At 34.5% G+C, this 19,366-nt stretch overlaps 1 protein-coding gene across 7 annotated transcripts in view; it reads right to left on the minus strand.

Moving 5' to 3' along the window:
* Window positions 1-1,291: 1,291 nt before the first annotated feature.
* The window catches only part of LOC112028474 (uncharacterized), a 41,565-nt gene continuing 23,490 nt past the window's right edge, over window positions 1,292-19,366 (minus strand). For 2 of the 7 annotated variants that reach the window (XR_010629465.1, XR_010629458.1), the window contains one exon: window positions 11,345-11,628. The gene's annotated coding sequence lies outside the window, so the exon portion shown is untranslated. Of the gene's footprint in view, window positions 1,582-7,899; window positions 8,166-11,344; window positions 11,629-12,726; window positions 12,957-19,366 lie in introns of those variants that run through there. The other 5 variants (XR_010629459.1, XR_010629460.1, XR_010629464.1 and 2 more) reach the window with 5 other exon arrangements.

The raw sequence follows: 19,366 nt of genomic DNA on the forward strand, positions 1-19,366 counted from the left end.
TTTCTAGATATCATTTGGCTGCCACATCTATCAAACCCTAAAACTTAATACCACGTGTAAAACATGTATAAACTTCAATATCAATGATGTACCAGCGGTGATTAAAGCTTGCAAGGTGTTCCATAATTATTATGAAGTTAGCAAAAAACTTGGTAAAATTGTTGATGTCTATTTAGGTTTTGTGCAAATGTGATTTTTACTTGATATTGCTTGCTGAAAACGAATGGGAGGATTGCCTTTGTTATTGCAATGGTTCATCTTGAATTGGCTTGAGTTTTCACTTTTTATTTTATTTTTCAAATATTATTAAAACTATGATAGTTCGTGTAAAATTAAAAAGCTTTAACGTATAAACTATGCTTTCATAAGATTTTCCCGTGCATCGCATGGGTTAGCGACTAGTTAAACATATAATTCTTGACTCATAAGTAGTAAGTCCATCCATGCTCACATCTAATCTCTAAGCATACCTTCAGCAGTTCATCCAGTGCATTAATCAAATTTTTTTACCAAGATGCCCTTACACTTGTTCTTACAATTCCTCTTTTCCTATCAAATGCAAAGCCGTCATAAAAAAAAAAACAAAAAATGAATAAAAAAATCCATAAAAGAATTATCACACTGACAGTATTCACCAAAAATATGTTTTAGGCGTCTAGTTTGGTAGAAGTAATAAAAAAAAGGATATGTCAATTAAACAAGTAACGGAAAGTATAACTTTAGATAGAATAGAATGGAGGAAAAAAATAAATGTAACCAACCGTAACTAATGTATTGAAGATCCATAACCCCTCAAAATTTTGAAACTAAGGCTTTGTCGTTGTTGTTGTCGCATTTTCAAGTAAGGCCATTGATATAAAAATGGATGAATATTTGATAGAGACTGTGTTCAAGTTAAACTTAGGTAAATTTTGCAAAAGTACTACATAACTTTTTTCCATAATAATATTTTTCAAATCCCATCATTTGATTAATAGTCTTTCTTGTAACAATCATGCTTACTGTTATTCAATATTAAAAGAAAAAAGTTTGGTTCGAAGGATATTTGGAGCATTAGGCTTCAACCCCATATATAAGAAGGAAGATGACATGTGCCCTTGTCAAGTGTATTTTGGAAACACCACCCCCTCCCCCTTTCTCTCCATGGTCTTTCTTCCTTACATAATCGTTAAGGATTCAAAATTCTTCATTTTGTATATTGTTATTCCTCAATTCAATAAAGAAAAAGAAAATGACTTATAGGCATTGACTAAGCCATGATCCTTTTTAAAAAGCTTTTAGGCTTGGTGTGTTTGGGATTGCTATACTAAGCTTGCTAGATATACATAATTTCAAAACTGCAAGTACATAGAAAAAAGATGGGGTAAGAGACCAACTCTAAACAGGATTTTCACATACTCAAAATACAAAAGAGTATAGACAGGTAGGAACTCATTACTGCCTCACTTATTGTTATACCTATTCAGCAACTATTTACTTTCCAATGCCAAGTTCTTTTGTAGTGTCTCTTGTCAAGCTAAACTGCAAGGTATTATGCCTTGGTAATAGGGTCTGAGTAACTAGAAGCTTCCTCCAAAGATCCTGCATTGCATTTATATGTGATAAAGGACTTAGAAATGAGAACCTAGATAGATGGCTAAAGAAAGAAGGAAAGGACATCAACCTATGACAAAACCCAGTAAATATAATGAAAAATGAATATAAGCCATTTAATAACGATGAGAAGCAAGTAGAGAACCTCAAGAGAGGCCAAGCACTCTGTCTCATGATGGCAAATAATGCTAGGTATGGAAATGTAAAGTTGTTATTTACAACTATGTATTTTGTTGGCTTTTATTCCGTGCCAAATTTGATTGTAATTATTATCAATCGTTTATACCATGTATTTGTTGTGGGACTTGTTGTAAGGGTTGTGTGATAGAGAGTGTGTGAAGACTCAAGCATTTGGAGGCTGAAGGATTCTCGCGGGTATGTTGCGACCTAGCTTCCCGCAAAGTGAAGCATGTGCCCTGCACGTGCTGGAATGCGAAGAGTCAGGCCAGGGGGAGACAGTTGTCTCTCGCGAGTATCTCGCGGGTAAGGCCTTCCCGCGAGACACCCGCGAGACAAGCTGTTCTGCCAGCCTGTACTGACTGACTCACACATTTTGCACCTATCCTATATATACCCTCATTACCCACAAATGTTGAGGAATGCTTCAGAGAGAAAACCTTAGCCAAACACATTGGGAATTAGAGATTGTCATCCCCACCTTTCTTTATACACTTGCTTGTGGTATCTCCTCAACCCTTCCCTCTCCATTTCCATACCATTGAGAGGTTGATAGCCCAAACAATTACCTCACCCTTTGAGTGTGTTGAGTGATGTTTTGGTGCTGCTGGGAAGCATTGGAAAAAGCCTGGAATGGCAGATGCAACATGGAGCTTGTTGCGGGATCCGGGGTGCTAAACAAGACACGGTTCTGAGAAGCCTTGTTGGAGTATGAGCTTGGAGGGCTTAGGTACATCGGGTAGATTAGGCTTGGAGGGTCTCTTGCTTACTCATGTATCCCAACTGATTGTCTAGTGGATCGATTTCCACTTGGAGGGCGGCGGAGAGGTTTTTCGCCGAGTTCTTCGGTTTCCTCTTCGAGAACACGTCTCGGTATTTTCTGTATTTGCATCCTTCTTCCCTACTCTTGTTTAATTCCATTATACTGCTGTGTTGCTTAGTTTATGGATTAGAGTAGCTTACTTGTTTATCTGCTCGCTTTTACACTATTCTGCACTTTGTATTAAAGTTGTGTAAAATATATCGAGCCGTAATTTTAATTGGGGGTCTAAACAGCTCATGTGTTTTCAACACATTTTCGAGCTTTCAATTGGTATCAGAGCGGGTACACTTGTTGTGGTTTAAATACCTTAGTGTGATCCTTGACCTTTTTTGAGATGGACCGGTCTCAATCGCTTAATGTTCCACCATTTTTTGATGGGAACAATTATGCATTCTGGAAAGTCAAAATGAGAGCATTTTTATGTTCTATGGATGATACCATGTAGGATGCGGTTGAGATAGGGTAGACTAAGCCGGAGGCTCTTAAGGCTAATTGGGATAAGGCAGCTCTCGCAGCCGCCAATGCTAATAGTAGAGTTTTAAATGCTATTTTCTGTGGTGTGTCTCCTGATGAATTCCACAGGATCTCTCATATGATGGTAACCAAGGAAGCTTGGAAGATTTTGGAGACAACATATGAGGGTACGAAGAAAGTTAAGGACACAAAGTTTCAGATGCTTACCACCAAATTTGAAGAGCTCAAGATGGGGGATGATGAACCATTTGATTCATTCTATGGGAAGCTCAATGAAATTGTAATTGCTAAATTCAATCTTGGGGAGAAGATTGAAGAGACTAAGGTGGTGAGAAAAATTTTGAGGTCCTTACCGGAGAGCTTTCGGGTAAAAGTCACAGCCATAGAGGAAAGCAAGGATTTGGATGAAATTAAGATCCAAGAGCTCATTGGATCACTCCAAACGTATGAGCTTGGACTGCCTTCCCATAAGACGAGTAAATCGCTTGCCCTTAAAACCATCACAGAAAGAATGGATGATCCTTCCGAAGAAGATGGAGTGGAGAAGGAAGTAGTATACCTTGCGAAAAACTTCCGAAAATTTCTGAAGATGAAGAACAGTGGAAAACCATTCAACATAGGAAAATTTTCATCTTTAAGAGGTGATAGGAAAGAGTTTACAAGGAAAGAAGGGAGGGAGTTTCAACCTTCTTCAGACATTGTATGCTATGAGTGCAATGGCCATGGACATCTAAAGAAGGAGTGTCCAAATTTTCTGAGGAGAAAAGGCAAGGCTTATGCCATGACGCTTAGTGATTCAGATTCTTCTAATTTTGACTCGGAAGAGAGCTGTGACGGAGAGGGAAACTACTCCGCCTTCATGACCATTGCTCATGTGGAGTCATCAGAGGATTTGGGTGCACTTGTGAAGGAGCTTGGTGAGCATTCTAATTCAGAGTCTATTGGGATTGTGGAAGAATCAGATGCTGAAAAAGAAGAGAATACAGCTAATCTTTAAGAAAATTACTCCTTACCACTTGAGAAGTCGGGAGAGTATACCAGAGTAGCCAAGGCAACTGTAAGGAAAATGAAGAAAGCTGAGGAAGATTACAGAAGTCTCTTGGTCAGATATAAAGAGGCTAAGTGTGAGATTGAGACACTAAATGGCGAGTTGTTTGAAGCCTATACGAAGGTGAGGTTTCTTGAGCAAGAGGTAGTGCAAGCTCATGCCAAGATAGAGAGAGTCTCCTCCCAGAAGTTAGATGATGTTATCTCATCTCAAAAACTTTCTTCAGACAAGTCCAGGTTGGGATACACCGAAGGAAACTGCTCATCAATCAAAGTCACCAAAGAAGTAAAATTTGTGAAGGCAAACGAGACGGTTGTAGAAAAGCCCATTCTTGAGAAAGTTGAGGACGTAAAGAAGAAGAATGTGGCTGAGCAACAAATGGTGAATAAGCCTCGAAATCAATCTGTGGTTAAACATGAAACCAGAGGAAGATCTCTCCCAATATCACAACGGGGTCCTAGAACGGATTATGTGTATCATTACTGCGGACTACAAGGACATACCAGACCCAACTATCAAAAGCTGAGATCAGACAACAATGCAAGCGCACCTCGGTCACGAGGAAGGAGAAATGACATGAGGTCTTGGGGTGGTGAGCAATTGAGAAGTCAAAATCGTGATCCCGGTATGATGGACGTGATGAAAATGATCGGTGCCTTCACCACTTGCTTGGAGAGTTTCACCAGAAGGTTTGACAGTCCAAATTCTCGTACCCAATCCATTAAGGATATCACCCCAAACGCACGTGACGTGTGGGTGAAGAGGGGTACTTATGCATAAGCATTATAACATGTTCACGCATAAATTTTTTCAATGTTTAGGGACATTTGCTGTTGCATCTTTTCATGCATTGCTTTCTTTTTACTGTTGTTATTTTGTCTGGTTGGTTTGTACCAGCTATTTTTGTCGATCTTTCTTTTCTTGTTCTGTTTTGAGTGTGTTCAAAAATTCAAAAAACACATAAAAATAGAAAATCCAAAAAGTTTGATCACTTTGTTAAGTTTTGTCTCAAAGCATGTTTTGCCTTGTACCTTTGTACTTATGGCTTTGTGCATTTAACGAGCTTAGCTTGTCTCTCATGCACTCATATCATTGTGGAAGAAATTCTGAAATCTATGTGACTGTTGTAAATAGATCTTCAACCTTATCATGAATGATTAGTGAATGGTTTTGTTGATTTTGAGACATGCATAGACTCGTGCCTATATATCTTCCCACTTTTTATTTTTTATGCTTAAAAGAGCTCTCTAAATGTAAATCTCCAAATGAAAAGAGATATAGAGCTACAAAAGCCTGTCGCACAAACTAGTATTTGACTAGGAAAAAGGGAAAGCGACCAATATAAAATGTATGATGCCCAAAAAGCCAAAGGCAAACTCATCAATTGAAATATCAAAAATTTCAGGCATCTATCTCTAAATGAGATTTCTTTGCTTAAAAGTTGCAAATGATATGTTGAATATGGAGCCAAATGAAAAGCTTCATTGAATTGTTATCAAGTACGTGTGGGAGGTCATATATGCATGTTTCTATAATTGAGATAGGTCACATAATCTAGTGCTAGTTGTGTATGCCTTGATTGAATTGATCATTGAAGCTTCACATTGGACTAAGGACTATCTCATTTTTTATATCCACACACAACACATAAGTCTATGTTCAATGAATGTCATATTCATTTGTGTGATTGTACTTGATTAAATGTGTTTTCACATGCTCAATCTTTGTTTGATCAAACCCAAAAAGATTTTTGAGTGTTTTATTTGTTTTTGAAAGTGATTTTATACTTTCTTGTCTTGTGTTTTTGGTCAAAATGCATTTTTGTGTATTTCTTCAAAAAACTGGTTCAGGGGTTGTTTCGCGAGAAGCTCGCGACTTAGAGCTTCCCGCAAAAAGGGGTTGAGGGAAATATTTTTTTCATCCTGTCACACAGAAACTTTCGCGACTGTATCGCGATTGTATTGTGACCAACAGCTTCTCGCGAAATGCTGTTTGGCTAAAAATTGGATTTTTCCAATTTCAGACAAAAGTTACCGCGACTATCTCGCTACTGTCTCGCAACTTAGTGCTTCTCGCGAAAGTTTTGTGCTTCAGTGGCCCTTCTCGCGACTGTCTCGTAACTGTGTCGCCACTCCCTAACCCGCGAAAAACGCGTGTTTTTAGTTTTTATATTGCTGATGTGACAGTTTTTCAAAACACAAAAACTTCCCTCGCTCAACCTCTCTCGAACCTTTTCAACCCAAATCACTATTCCATTCAAACCCCTTCAATCCAAGCATTTTTTTTTCTGCATTTTCTTCTTCAAGGTATGTTTGATAATCAATTCTTTTTAAGTTTTTGCTTGGATTATGCAGAATTTTTGTTAGGGTTTTGATAATTGGGGATTTTCGAAACTTTGGGTTAGTTTTCAAAATTGGGTGAATTTTTGTCAAATCTTTTGATTGGGCTATGTCCCATTTGTTGTTTCTGCATCTGTGTTGGCCCCTTGTGGCATTCTATCATGTATTGAAGGTAGATTTTCCCATGTTCATGCATTATTTATGTTATATTTGTATTTGTGCATGCTAGGTGTTTATCAAAATGTCCGAATGACATTTTTGTGCCAAATTGAAATCAAGTGATTTCAATCTATGTGTTCTCACTTGTTTGACCAATTTTCACTCCGTTTGGTCATTGATTGTGTGTTTCATACACTTTGCTCATTTTGCACACTCTTGACACACACCTAGGCACACTTATTCATCATGGATGGTTTTAAATTTGGATTTAACTTTGCATGGTTTTAAATTGTTTATACATATTCATCATGGATGGTTTTAAATTTAGATTTAACTTTGCATTTATGTATTCTTATGCTTTAATTTAGATATTTATAACTAAACAATGAAAATTATGAATAAAATATTTGAAACGGTTCACTCATCCATAAAGCAAGCAAAATACTATAAATTACAATCCTAAACAATTTCAAAAATACAAACCAAAAATATCTCAAAAATACTCTTTACACAATCACAAAAATGAGCATACAACATGAATTACCTACAGAATTATTGCTCAAAATATTTTCCAATTTTCGAAGACAATCGCCAAAATTTTTAGCCAACATCAAAACGAGGTACACATATTTAAATTCACAACTAATGTTTGTTACTTTCACATGAACTCTCCACTTTTTCTCTACTAATCACAATCTACCACATCCAAAATTGTGGAACAAAATATTGTAGTCCTATATTTTCTCTTTTGATTAACTTTATACAATGATGTCGTGCACAATTCTAGAGTCATTATTATATTTTTGGAAAACAAAAATTGACTTCATGGATCCAATATTGCAATTGTGATGATAACAATGTTCATGTGTCATCCTTATTATATGATTGTTTATGTTTTTAAAAAACAACTGCAAGTGATTCAATCGGCTAATAAAAAAAAAAGTTCTTCACCACATCAATTTGACTGGACTGCTCCAAAATCCTTTATTCCTTTGAAAGGAAGAAGAAAAACTCATTCATCAGTGCTTTAGGGCTGGAAACAAACAAGCACTATTTTGGGTTGGAGTTCACAAATATTTTGTACAAGATCAAACCAAAGCGGGAAAAGAAATCCTTCTTCAAGCCAACATAGGAGACAAAAATGCAAATATGGACTGGCAATTATGCGAATAAAAAGATGAGAGAATGCAACTACTGTTATCAATTCTAAACCAACCAGATGGAAAACTATTGCTGCTAAACTATCAACAAATCCTTCAACATACAAATTTTGGAACAAACACATTTCGCATCCCAAATAACCAAGCGTGCAAGAAAAATGGAGTGAGTCATTAGGATCGTGAATGCCCTTATCCTTATGGAAACGAAGAATTACATGTAACAATCAAAATGTGCTCAATTGACTTGGGAATGTACAAATTAGCCAACCGAGTATGGTAGAAATTATGTTTCAAAAAAAATGTACAATAAAATTTCCTCATTCTATTCCGAATACTAATCTCTAATAATACAAAATTAATTCCATGACCAAAACCTCCAATCAACATGAATCCTGCAATATATTGGTCACATATATATAATGCAGCTTTAGTAGTAATACATAGAAAAATGTTAATAATAATATCACTATCATAAAAAAATTTATCACGCGCAACGCGCGGGTCCGCGACTAGTTTATAATAATAACTTATACGCTCTTCGTAGGAAAATAATTGTTCTCCCTTTTTGATCAGAATAATATTACTTTCTTCATGAAGTTCTTCTTGTAAAATATTATAACTTGAGATACATGTGAGGTGATATGTGAATAGCAATCAATCACAAAGTCTACAAAATTCATCACATGGAATTCAAAAGAGACTATCACCTAAAGAGTTACATCCTATAACTCCCACATCTCCTAGAACAAAAGCTTGCAATCATGTAAGTTTCTTGCATTTTTGCCTCTTATTTGTATGAGATGGCATTCAGCCTAATAGTACACACCGGTTTGAATTAAGTGAATTGGCATCAAGCCTAATAGTACACACCAGTTTTAATTTAATTTGAGGCTACATCTTATGTTCTTTTTGTGCATGTGCTACACTTTCTCGAGCACTGAATCTTATGATATGCACTAAGGTGTTCATGATTGGCTAGTGAACAGTGGTGAGATGGTTATTTATGCCTTTCTCAAAAGAATCAAGTCCGACAGTCAAAAACATGTGACTTCAAGATTAAGACAAAGTAATAAACACCATAAACATCTTTCCCACACAACATGCACTACAAAGCTCAAACTAGTAAAGTGCAATAAAGTAAGCTCATCCAAGCTAAACAAGGTACATAAGACATGTTATGTGTAAATAAATTGACCAACATTGTTTTCAAAAATCAAGAACATCATGTTCAACATTAAATTTTGCTTCCTCCTTTTTTTTTTATTTATTTATTTATTTATTTATTTATTTAAAGGGAAAACAAATAAATCCTAGAATGAAATGCATGAATGTAATGCAATGCAAGTCCTAGAACAAAAAAACACAAGAAAACAAAGAACAATGGTCACAAAAGAATAGAGCAATGAAGCACAAGGACCATGTCAGAAAGACTCAATTAGTTCGAGTCTTTTGCATCCAAAACTTTTTAGATGCACCATGAGCATTGGAGTTCTTATTCACATTTGAGTGATTCCCAACTCCATGATTGGAATAAAGGTTTAACACCTTTACCAATTCACCAATTAATGCCATAGGATCTTGTGCTTGAGGCACAGGCACTTTTGGTTTATTTGCTCTCTTATCAGCTTGAAGCTTGTAACAGTTAGGATGAATATGTCCAGACTTACCACAATAATGACAAACCCAAGCAGGTTTACCATGTATCTTGTCCTTAGATTTGGTAGGCTCCTTAGGTTTAGTTTCTCTTAAGTCTACCCTAGTCTTCTTAGGTGGTGAAACTTCTATAGGTTTAACTACCTCACTCACAGGTGGTTTGACAGTATCACTCACAACCTCACTCACAGAAGGTCCAGAAGAAGAAGAAGGAACAAAAGTAGTGGAATGTGGTCCAGTATCAAAGATGCTTTCAACATATCCTAACCCAGTTTTATCAGAAGGATACTTTTGAACATTCAGCATGTGATCAAGTTTAGAACTAGCAGATCTAGCAACAGATAAATCATGTTCCAAAGTTCTAACTTTATCAAGCAAAAGCATGTTCTCAGATTTAACATTATTCAAAAGCTCATTAGCATCAAACAGTTTAACAAGCAAATTTCTCTTTTCAAGCTCAAGAGAATCAATTTTCTTTAGGCCAAGATCAACTTTCATAGCATCCTTTGCAGCAATTTTGCAAAGTTTGTTATAGGCCTCTTGAAGATCTGCATCTTCAGAGAGTTCCCATCAGAAGGGTTCTCTTCAGCAGATATGCTTTCATTGACTATAGCAGTAGCCGTGAAAGCAATGAAGTTTCCATCCTCGTCACCACCAGACTCATCATCAGAAACCTCATTATCACTAAGGGTTACAGCCATAGCTTTACCCTTAGTCCTTAAGAATGTAGGACATTCAGATTTCATATGATCATACCCTTGACAGCCAAAACACTGAGGACCTAAAGAGTTATTAGAAGATTGACCAGAATTTTCTCTAGGTTTTTCAAAATTGTTAACCTTAGTGGGATCATTCTTCCTAAAATTTCTAGGTTCAGCAGTGTAAGTGCCTCTTGCCTTTCTATTTGTATTCCTAAGAAAGTTCTTAAAATTTTTGGCAAGATAGGCAATCTCTGTAGCAGAGAGCTCATCATCAAATCCACCACCATCCACATCATCAACTGACTTAAGAGCCATTGATTTGGATTTGTTCACTTTAGGTTCCAATGGTTGCAACAGTAATGATCTTCAAGATGTTGAAATAATCTCCACCATGAAAACCCTAAGTTTTGTGTAAAGGAAGGCTCCTCAAAGATCTCACACGAGATTCACACAAAACAGCAATGTATGAGCAACAATACAATATGGACAACCTCCAAAAACGTGGCTAGGGTTTTGTTTATATACCTAGGGTAAAAACATAAAACTCTAAACGTTTAATGAAGTAGGGCTGAGTTGGAAATTCTGCAGAAAATTCAACCTGTGCGATTTTCGATCGATCGAGTCTATTCTTCGATCGATCGAGCCAGGCCGAAAGTCCCAAGTACTTCTGCAGCCACTCGATTCGAACTTTACAATATTAAACCAACTTTGAGCAAGTCTAAATAAGACTAAATACAATGTTTTGATCATGGTTTGCCAACATTACAAATTAGAGTTCTAAATACATAAAATCCTAAGACCTTAGAACCTAACAAATGCATTTAAACAAAATAATTCTCTCATGATTAATAACATAATATAGTTGTTCATCGATAACTTATTGGTTAGTCCATATCTGATAAGTCTGTACTTATTTGGGAGGCTTCTAGTACCACGGTGCTAGGCATCTAGTATTCCCCACAATGCCAGGTATTCCCGGGATCACATCATAATACATATCTTCCAACCATGGGGGTAGGTTGGCTTCCTCCACAAGTTGGCCGTAACCAACAAGGGCGGGTACAGCAGAGCCAGTCCCACTTAATGGCCAATCATATAACATTTTTCATGGAAAGCCAGTAATTAACCCCTACTGACAGAGTTCAGATCACCAGAGAACATAACCCGAAAACATTTCGTACTTATTCATCATACTGAAATTCATAGTTTGCATTACATTTCATAGTAAAAGCATTTCCATTGTTTCCTTCATCATGTTCGTGGAATTAGTAATAGCATTAATATGCTTAAATCATATACATAAGGTTTCGAAAGCTCACAAATATATCTTTGTCTAATAATGCTTACATGCCATATCTCTAATAAAAAATCTTTTAATGCATAATATACTTTAAAATAACCTCATGACTTACCAAATGCTCATATAACTTATCCCTTACCTGAAAGTAGAGGAACCGAGAGCCTAAAGTCAAAGGAGCTTAGACCTGGCGACTGGTAACACCTAAACCAAAATCAAAGCTTATTACTATCCATAATTCCTTATCATAAACTTACATACTCATCTCAAATCCTATCTCTTAGAATCAAGGAAATCCTAATCCCACCTCAAAGAGGTTTCCACAAACATATTATGCATACATAAACAAATGATGTACCAAACTTAAGAAAAACCTTCATTCTCATATTTATATCATAACGCCAGAGGAGCCAACTTCATTTCAAAAGGTACTTGGAGCTTAGGGCAATAATGCATGCATAAATATAAACTCTTTTAAGCATGGTCATGTAACCATATACACACATAAGGAAACATACCACATGTTGAACAAAACAGCTTCATAAATACAAACGTCGCATGGTTTAGAACCCCTCCTTTGAGTACTAAACCTCAAACCAAGCTACACAAAATTAATCTATGATCTAGACATACCAAAAGATAGGCATATTAAATTATGGCTCAAAACATTCACCCTAACTTCAAAATTTAATCCACGAAATCAGAGTTATCCTACCCTGTTTACTGCTCATTTCAGCAGCAAAAGCCCCATTTGTAAAATACGAATATGCTGTCCACACACATCCAAATGTTATGTAATTTTACAGAACTACTCCCCTGTATGTCCAGGATATACCATAAAAATTTCGTAGTCAAATCATAAAACCATGATTTATTAAAAATCATACAAGACAACGTGTTCAAATCTGTCCTGGCAGAAACTCATGCAACTTAGAAATTAAACCATTATTTTTATACTCATCCAAATGCTGTGAAACCACTTCCACAACAACAATACGTGTCTTAGAATTCATAAAAACTACTCCTAGCATCTTAATTCACAAAATATGATTTAATACATATTTTTCTTGTTGTAAACATCAAATCTGTCACAGAGACAGCTTCAGTACATATTCTTACAAAATCATCAACAAATAGTAATAGGCCTTAATTTCATTTGGGTATTTTTATCAAACTTTCAAATTACTAAAATAGAATCACAAGTTCAGCTTCAAAAATCAGAACAGAGGATACAGAACTAAAACTCAAGCAAATCATCACACCATTAAAATACCCAAACAGAAAATAACCATATATGCTTACCCAAAATTGAAGCTAAACTTTAGTAAGAGTTTTATTTCCTTCTTAAAGAGATATATCTATGATTTTTGGTGAAAGAAAATGAGGGCTGTTGTGAGATGGGGCTGCCGTGTAAGAGCAAAGGAACAAGAAGGAACAAGAACAAGGAAAAGAGTTGAGAAAGAGGGGCTGGACTTTCTGATCTGGTGCAGCCAAGAGAATAAGATAAGGGAGAAGACTTTTGGGGCAGAAAAAGGAGATAAGGAGAGTGGACATAGGGTGGATACGTGTGATGCTAAGGAAGAAAAATCACAGCCCGCCTTTCTTTTTCAATTTTTTGGCATTCACACTTACACTTTTCTACAAAGAATAATATCACTTTACACACACACACACACACACACATATATATATCCTTACCTTTATAAAGTTATATCCATCACATTAAAAGAGCATATATGTTCTATAATATCAGAATATCAAAGCTTCTTAAAGCACTATAAATATATCTAAACCTATGTCTAAAACTCCTCCTAGGTTGAATAAAAATTCTGAATTTGTCCGCACTTGTCATCATTGTCATATTGTTGGTTATATTAAGCCAAATTGTCCTAAGTTAAGGTCTCTGTCAACCTCTAAGGTTAGACCTTCTTCTAGGAAGTCGAGTAGCTCTAAAACTGCTCGTGTTTGTCACCATTGTGGTGCTTCTGGTCACACTCTTCCTAATTGTTTCAAGTTGTTTCCCCATAAGCGAATGACCAATAGGTCTCATCCTGTGTCTAAAGGCTCTGTACCTATTCTTGATGAGTTATTAAAAGCTTTGAGCTTTTTAACTCAATTTCAGGGGAATTCTAATTCCTCTATGTCCCTTAGTAGTCATACTAGGACACGTGCTTTTTCATCTTCACAGCCGAAGACTCGTGCAGTGTGGGTGATAAAGGATTCTAAGACTTAATGGTCTTTCTATTTGTCCTCTGCTTTAATTCTTTCTATCTAAAGTAGGACTCTCTTTACTTGATTTTTTATCTGCTTTTGGAATCATACTTTCATGCATCTGCACCCTTCTATCATGCCTTCATGCATATGCATCTTTTTTTTCATGCTTTGCTTAACATGTTTTTGTTTGTTTATTTTGTTTTTGATATAAAAATTTAAAAAAAAAAATTGAAAAATCAGAATATACAAAAACAGTGTGTGTTTTGTGTACTTGTGTATTTTGGATGGCCATTGAAACAAAGTTTTCTAAACTTTGTATCTTTTGTAGCTTAAATGAGCATCTCTATGCACAACTAAGCAAGTGAGCTTTGTGGCTCTTGTTTGTGATGAGTAAGATTAAGTTATCTCTTAGACTTAACATTCATATCACTCTTTTTGACGGGTAGGACTAAAATTTTTTAAGAGAAAGGCATAAATAACCATCTCACCACTGTTGCCCGCCAATTATGAATGACACCTGTATGCTTCGGCATAGCAAAAGTGCAATGTCAATGACATTTGTGTGCTTCGGCATAGCAAAATTGGAATGTCAAATATCAATGGGTATTTCTTTTCTCTCTTATATGCCCATGCATGATATGCTTAAAATATATATATATATATATATAATATATATATTATATATATATATATATATATATATATATATATATATATATATGCAAAGAAAATAAAAAGCAAAAAGATTAAAAATGCTTTAAATATGATTGCAAGCGTGTATTCTAGGAAATGTAGGAGTTATAAGATGTACCTCAAAGGTGATAGTCCCCATCAAACAGTTATGATTGTGTGTGAGTTAAAGTGATTTTCTCATATCTCAAATCATTATAACATGTATACACTTATGCAATCTTGCGTTGTTTTTCACACACAACACGCAATATTCTTTGCTACTATCAATACATGTGCAGGTACAATGTGATTTGGCCATCACTAGGTTTACATGTGCTTATGTATGCTCACTAAACTGTCATAACTTCTTTTTGAGATATAAAATTGGTTAGACTTGTTTAGTGTGTGTGTGTGTTTTTGGGATCCATGTGCTTAAAATTCTGTAAAGAGATGATTTTGAGAGCTAAATATGTTGATTGGATCATTGGTTGGGTTGCATGTTGGATTGCATTCATGTCTGTGTTTTTCACTTCTCGAAAAACTGTTTTTAAAAGCTGGCTCGACACCTCCTCGATACCTAGCTATCTGTCGAGCTTCTTAAGCTTTTTCTTATCGCAATCTCGACACATCCTCGACACCTTGTGAATCAATCGAGAAAGCTCTTGTCCCCTCGATAGCTTCTCGACAGCTGGTGGATCGATCGAGCTTCTTTATAGCCTTTTGTTGATTTGTCCCTCGACAGATCCTCGACAGCTACATCTGTCGACGTTTATCATGCTCGACACCTGTCTCGCCACCTCTCGATTGATCGAGATCCCCTTGCATGCATTTCATTTTTTTTTTTTTTGCATTTTTTTTTCCTTTGTGTCCATAGCATCTTGTTTTTCTTTTCTTGTAGGTCTATGGTTCCTTGTTCTCCTCGTTCCCTCTATGTCAGTTTTCTGTCGATCTCTTGTCAAGTCTTTTGGCTTTTTATGCCCTTTGACAATCGTGTCAAAAGGGGAGAATTTTGAGAATTGAATGTCATTCCTTAGGGGGAGTAATAAACTTAGGGGGAGAACTTCATGTTAACAGGAAGAATGTTTTTGATGTAACTAACTAAGGTGGAGAGTTAGTTTGATACACTTTGATATTGATATTTTTTGTGTTGTGTATCTCTTGGTTTTGTAACCATTTATATACATCATGTGTTATTTCTATATTTGATGATGATGTATGTGTTTCACTCTTTATCTTACACTAGTCGCAAACCCGTGCGTTGCGCGTGATAATTTTTTAGATAAAATACAATTTTAGTCTCTAGACTTTATAAAGTGTTTTTTTTTTTTTACATAGTTTATCATATTTTTCATAATCTTATCTATAACATTTTTTACCATTATCATATATTTATTGGTTGATGATTTGCATAACATAGACATTAAATAAGAGGTAGAACCATTCAATAATTTTTTTAAGTCATGGTGTATGAAGATTATGATTTTATATATATATATATATAAATAATCCCTAATTAGAATTTGATTAGTTTTAAGTTTAAATTTTTATTATTATATTTAATTGTTGATTTTATTGCACTATAAAGTTTTCAATGTCCTCTGTGTAGTCATCTCTATTTTATTTTTTACTCCTCTTTACCACTTTTTATTTTCCAAATAACAATTATTAATTAACATTCGATTTCATTTCTTTTTTTCTTCCTTCATTTATTTTTTATTTTTATTTTATGTTCCTTTGCTAGTTGTAAATTTTATGATTATCAATAAGAAATAGATATCATGGATGGCTTAAATAGTTATAAATATGGTTACGTTGGTGATATGTTAAAAAGTCTTTTTTTTTTTTCCTTCTGAATTTTCAAGGAAATATGAAAGACATTTCTCTAGTTTGGTCTCAATCAATTAAGATATCCACAATATATTAACGGAAGTAATAATGAGCCTAATTTTTTTTTAATGTATGAAGTGGTTAGGTTAGTGGTATGTCAAAGGTTTAAAAAAAAATTAAAAATAATTCCAAGGAAATGTAAAAGGCCTTTTTTTGAAAAAAGAAATTGTGACTTTTTGAATTGTAAAAATATGATTGTTTTAATTACCTTGCTTATAGATTTCATTATTAAGTTATAAACATCTAAATTAAAGTAGATGAATATATAAATACAAAATTATATGTAAAGTTACAACTGCATAAGATAAATATGTATAGATATATATATATATATATATATATATTTATTATTCATGAATCATTATTTCATTGTTTACTTATAAATATCTAAATTAAAGTTTTTTTTTTTGACAAAAAAATCTAAATTAAAATATATGAATGTGTACAGGTAAAATTATATGAAAAATTAAAACTACCTAAGATGAACGTTTAACCACTTGTAGATGCGTGTTTTTGAAGACTAAAAGTATACACAATTGCCTTGCAAATCATCAAATTTGTTAGCTTTACAAAACATATATTTCATATTGCAAAAAACTTTACATGAACTCCTCTTTTATGACAAACTTTTTTTTTTTCCTTCTTGCCGAAACAACTTAAGAATATTAAGACTTAAGTTAACACATGTGGTAGTTGTAAAACACGTCAGTGATATGAAATATAGAAAAAACATTTTTAGTAGATTGTAATATAAACTTTTTTTTTTCTCAATATTTTATGTAACTTTTCCCATAAGATCAATATTTTTGGCATCCTTTAAAGATGATACATAATATATGGGCCTAGACACATTCAAAGGGTGCTATCTACATTATATGACCCTTTATCACACAAATATATTGATTCCCCTAATGTATGGTAAAGGAAGGCAGGTTTGTGTCTAACCATTTTCTTGATTTGTGATGCATAATTTAATAGTATGGAGGATGCGACTGGATTCAAATGTTGAATAAAATAAGATAAGAGATAAAAAAAGAGTAAAAATAAACTATATAGCAGTAAACATCAAATTATCCAAGTTATTCTATGTAATATAATAACATTATATTATTATATAGTACTATATGTATAATGCAATAGGATAATATTTAATCAAATAGAATATAAAAGATAACATCTTAAAATACAAAACTAAATTGCATGAACCCAAAATAGAATTCTAATTAACACAAAAATTCACCAACCTAAAGGATTGATGCAATGAAAATAAAATATAAAAAAAAAATCAAACAAAAAATGAAAAACAAATTGAGAGAGAGAGAGAGAGAGAGGTAACCTTTTTTGTGTAGAAAACTATGCATAGAATGAAAAGAGAAATGTCAAATTTATAGTAAGATGTTGAGAATAAGAAGAGTCAAAATAAAGGAAAACAAAAAGGTAGAGAAAGGATGATATTAAGGAAGAAAGTAGTGGGGAGATGAAGAGGTAAAAGGGAGGGAGAGTTTTAGAAAATTAATAATAAAAATAATGGTTAAAAGATATTTAAATTTTTCAATAATGGAGTTTTTAAGTCATCTTAAATGAGAAAATGTTTAAAAAATATATATAACAAAAATTGAAAATAAAAAATGATGACGTGGCTGATGATGTGGCTCAATGTGAGCATAGCAACATTAAACACTACGCTTCAGCTTTTAGTAATATATAGATGTGTTGTACTCTTTATCTTACATGTGTTGTTTCTTTTCTCTCTTTATACACATGTTTCTTGTTTATTTAACTTGTCATTATTTTCCACATGGTACCTTGATGTGTTTTGTTTAGTGCCTTTCAGGAAAGACAAGTTAAAGCCAAGTCAAGATTCCGAACCTTCTTCTTGCAGCAACTTCCAAGGTTCAGATCTTTTAGACTAGGCTTATTTATTCTGTAATCTTGAGTAGAATGTATTCTAGGACATTCAATGTACTCTTGTGGTTTTGTCACGGATTGCCAAAGGGGGAGATTGTTGAGGACATATTTTTATATAATTGGCATATCCTTTGACAAAACACACTTTACTTGTATTTGGGTAAATCTAAGTAGGTTCAAGATGATCATTACAAGTGGTTAAATTGAAGACATGAAGATTACTCAAGAATTGTTCAAGAAAAGTGCAATCTACAGATCTCGATACCTGCTAGATAAAAGCTCGATCTGTCGAGATTCATTAAAGCTCGACAGATGTCCCGATCGATCGAGCTCACGGATTTTCAGATTATAGCCAGCAATGTTTTATTCTAAAAGGCTATTTGTTTATGGGTTGTATAATCCTTATAGGACTAAGAAAGCCCAAGGTTGGTGTAAACCTATTTGGAATAGGAGAGCCCATTAAACTCCTATTTAAAGGAGGTGGAAAAAAAAACCCTAACCCTAGAGAGCTTCATAAGGTTTTCTTTTTGAAACCCTAGCCTCCTCCTACAGAAGAAAGAGTTCTTGCTGCGTTTCTTGTACGCCTTTGGGTTCTATAACCAAGCAAAGTCTCTTGCACCAACATTGAAGATCTTATTGGTGTTTTTATGTGAAGCTGCTGCAAATCAACTACAACAATCAAAGGGTTGCTGTGGAGTTAGTCACGTACTTGGATTCATGCAAAAGAGTAAGCCGCGTACTGGGATCCGTGCATCAAATTGGTTAGTCACGTACTTGGGAGTCGTGCAGCAAAAAGGGAAAATTGTCACTACAAAACAAGTCCAATTGGGTATTGGGGTAAGGGTTCAACTGTAGGTTGGTAAGGTACTTGGATTCCTTTACTTGTAACCGCTTGTTGTGATAATAGTGGAGTTTCGGGAGTGGTGACCTAAAAATCACCCGGTGGGATTCTTGCCGCGAGGTTTTTCCCATTTGTAAACAAATCACCGTGTCATTTAATTTCCGCTGCATATTTAGTTATTTGGTGATTTGTTTGTGCTGCCACACAATTGCATGTTAATTAACTTAATTAATAAACTTGGTTAAATTAATTGGTTAATTAATCACAAGGGGTCAACACGCGTTTGGCCTATCAACAACTATAATATCTCATGCATCATACATAGTTAAAACAACAAACACTATATATATATATATATATATATATCTCATAACTTAACCACTTAATATAGTTTTGTAAATACTTAGTATGTATATATAC

Source organism: Quercus suber, unplaced genomic scaffold (assembly GCF_002906115.3).
Source record: "Quercus suber isolate HL8 unplaced genomic scaffold, Cork oak 2.0 scaffold_97, whole genome shotgun sequence".
Lineage (NCBI taxonomy): Eukaryota > Viridiplantae > Streptophyta > Magnoliopsida > Fagales > Fagaceae > Quercus > Quercus suber.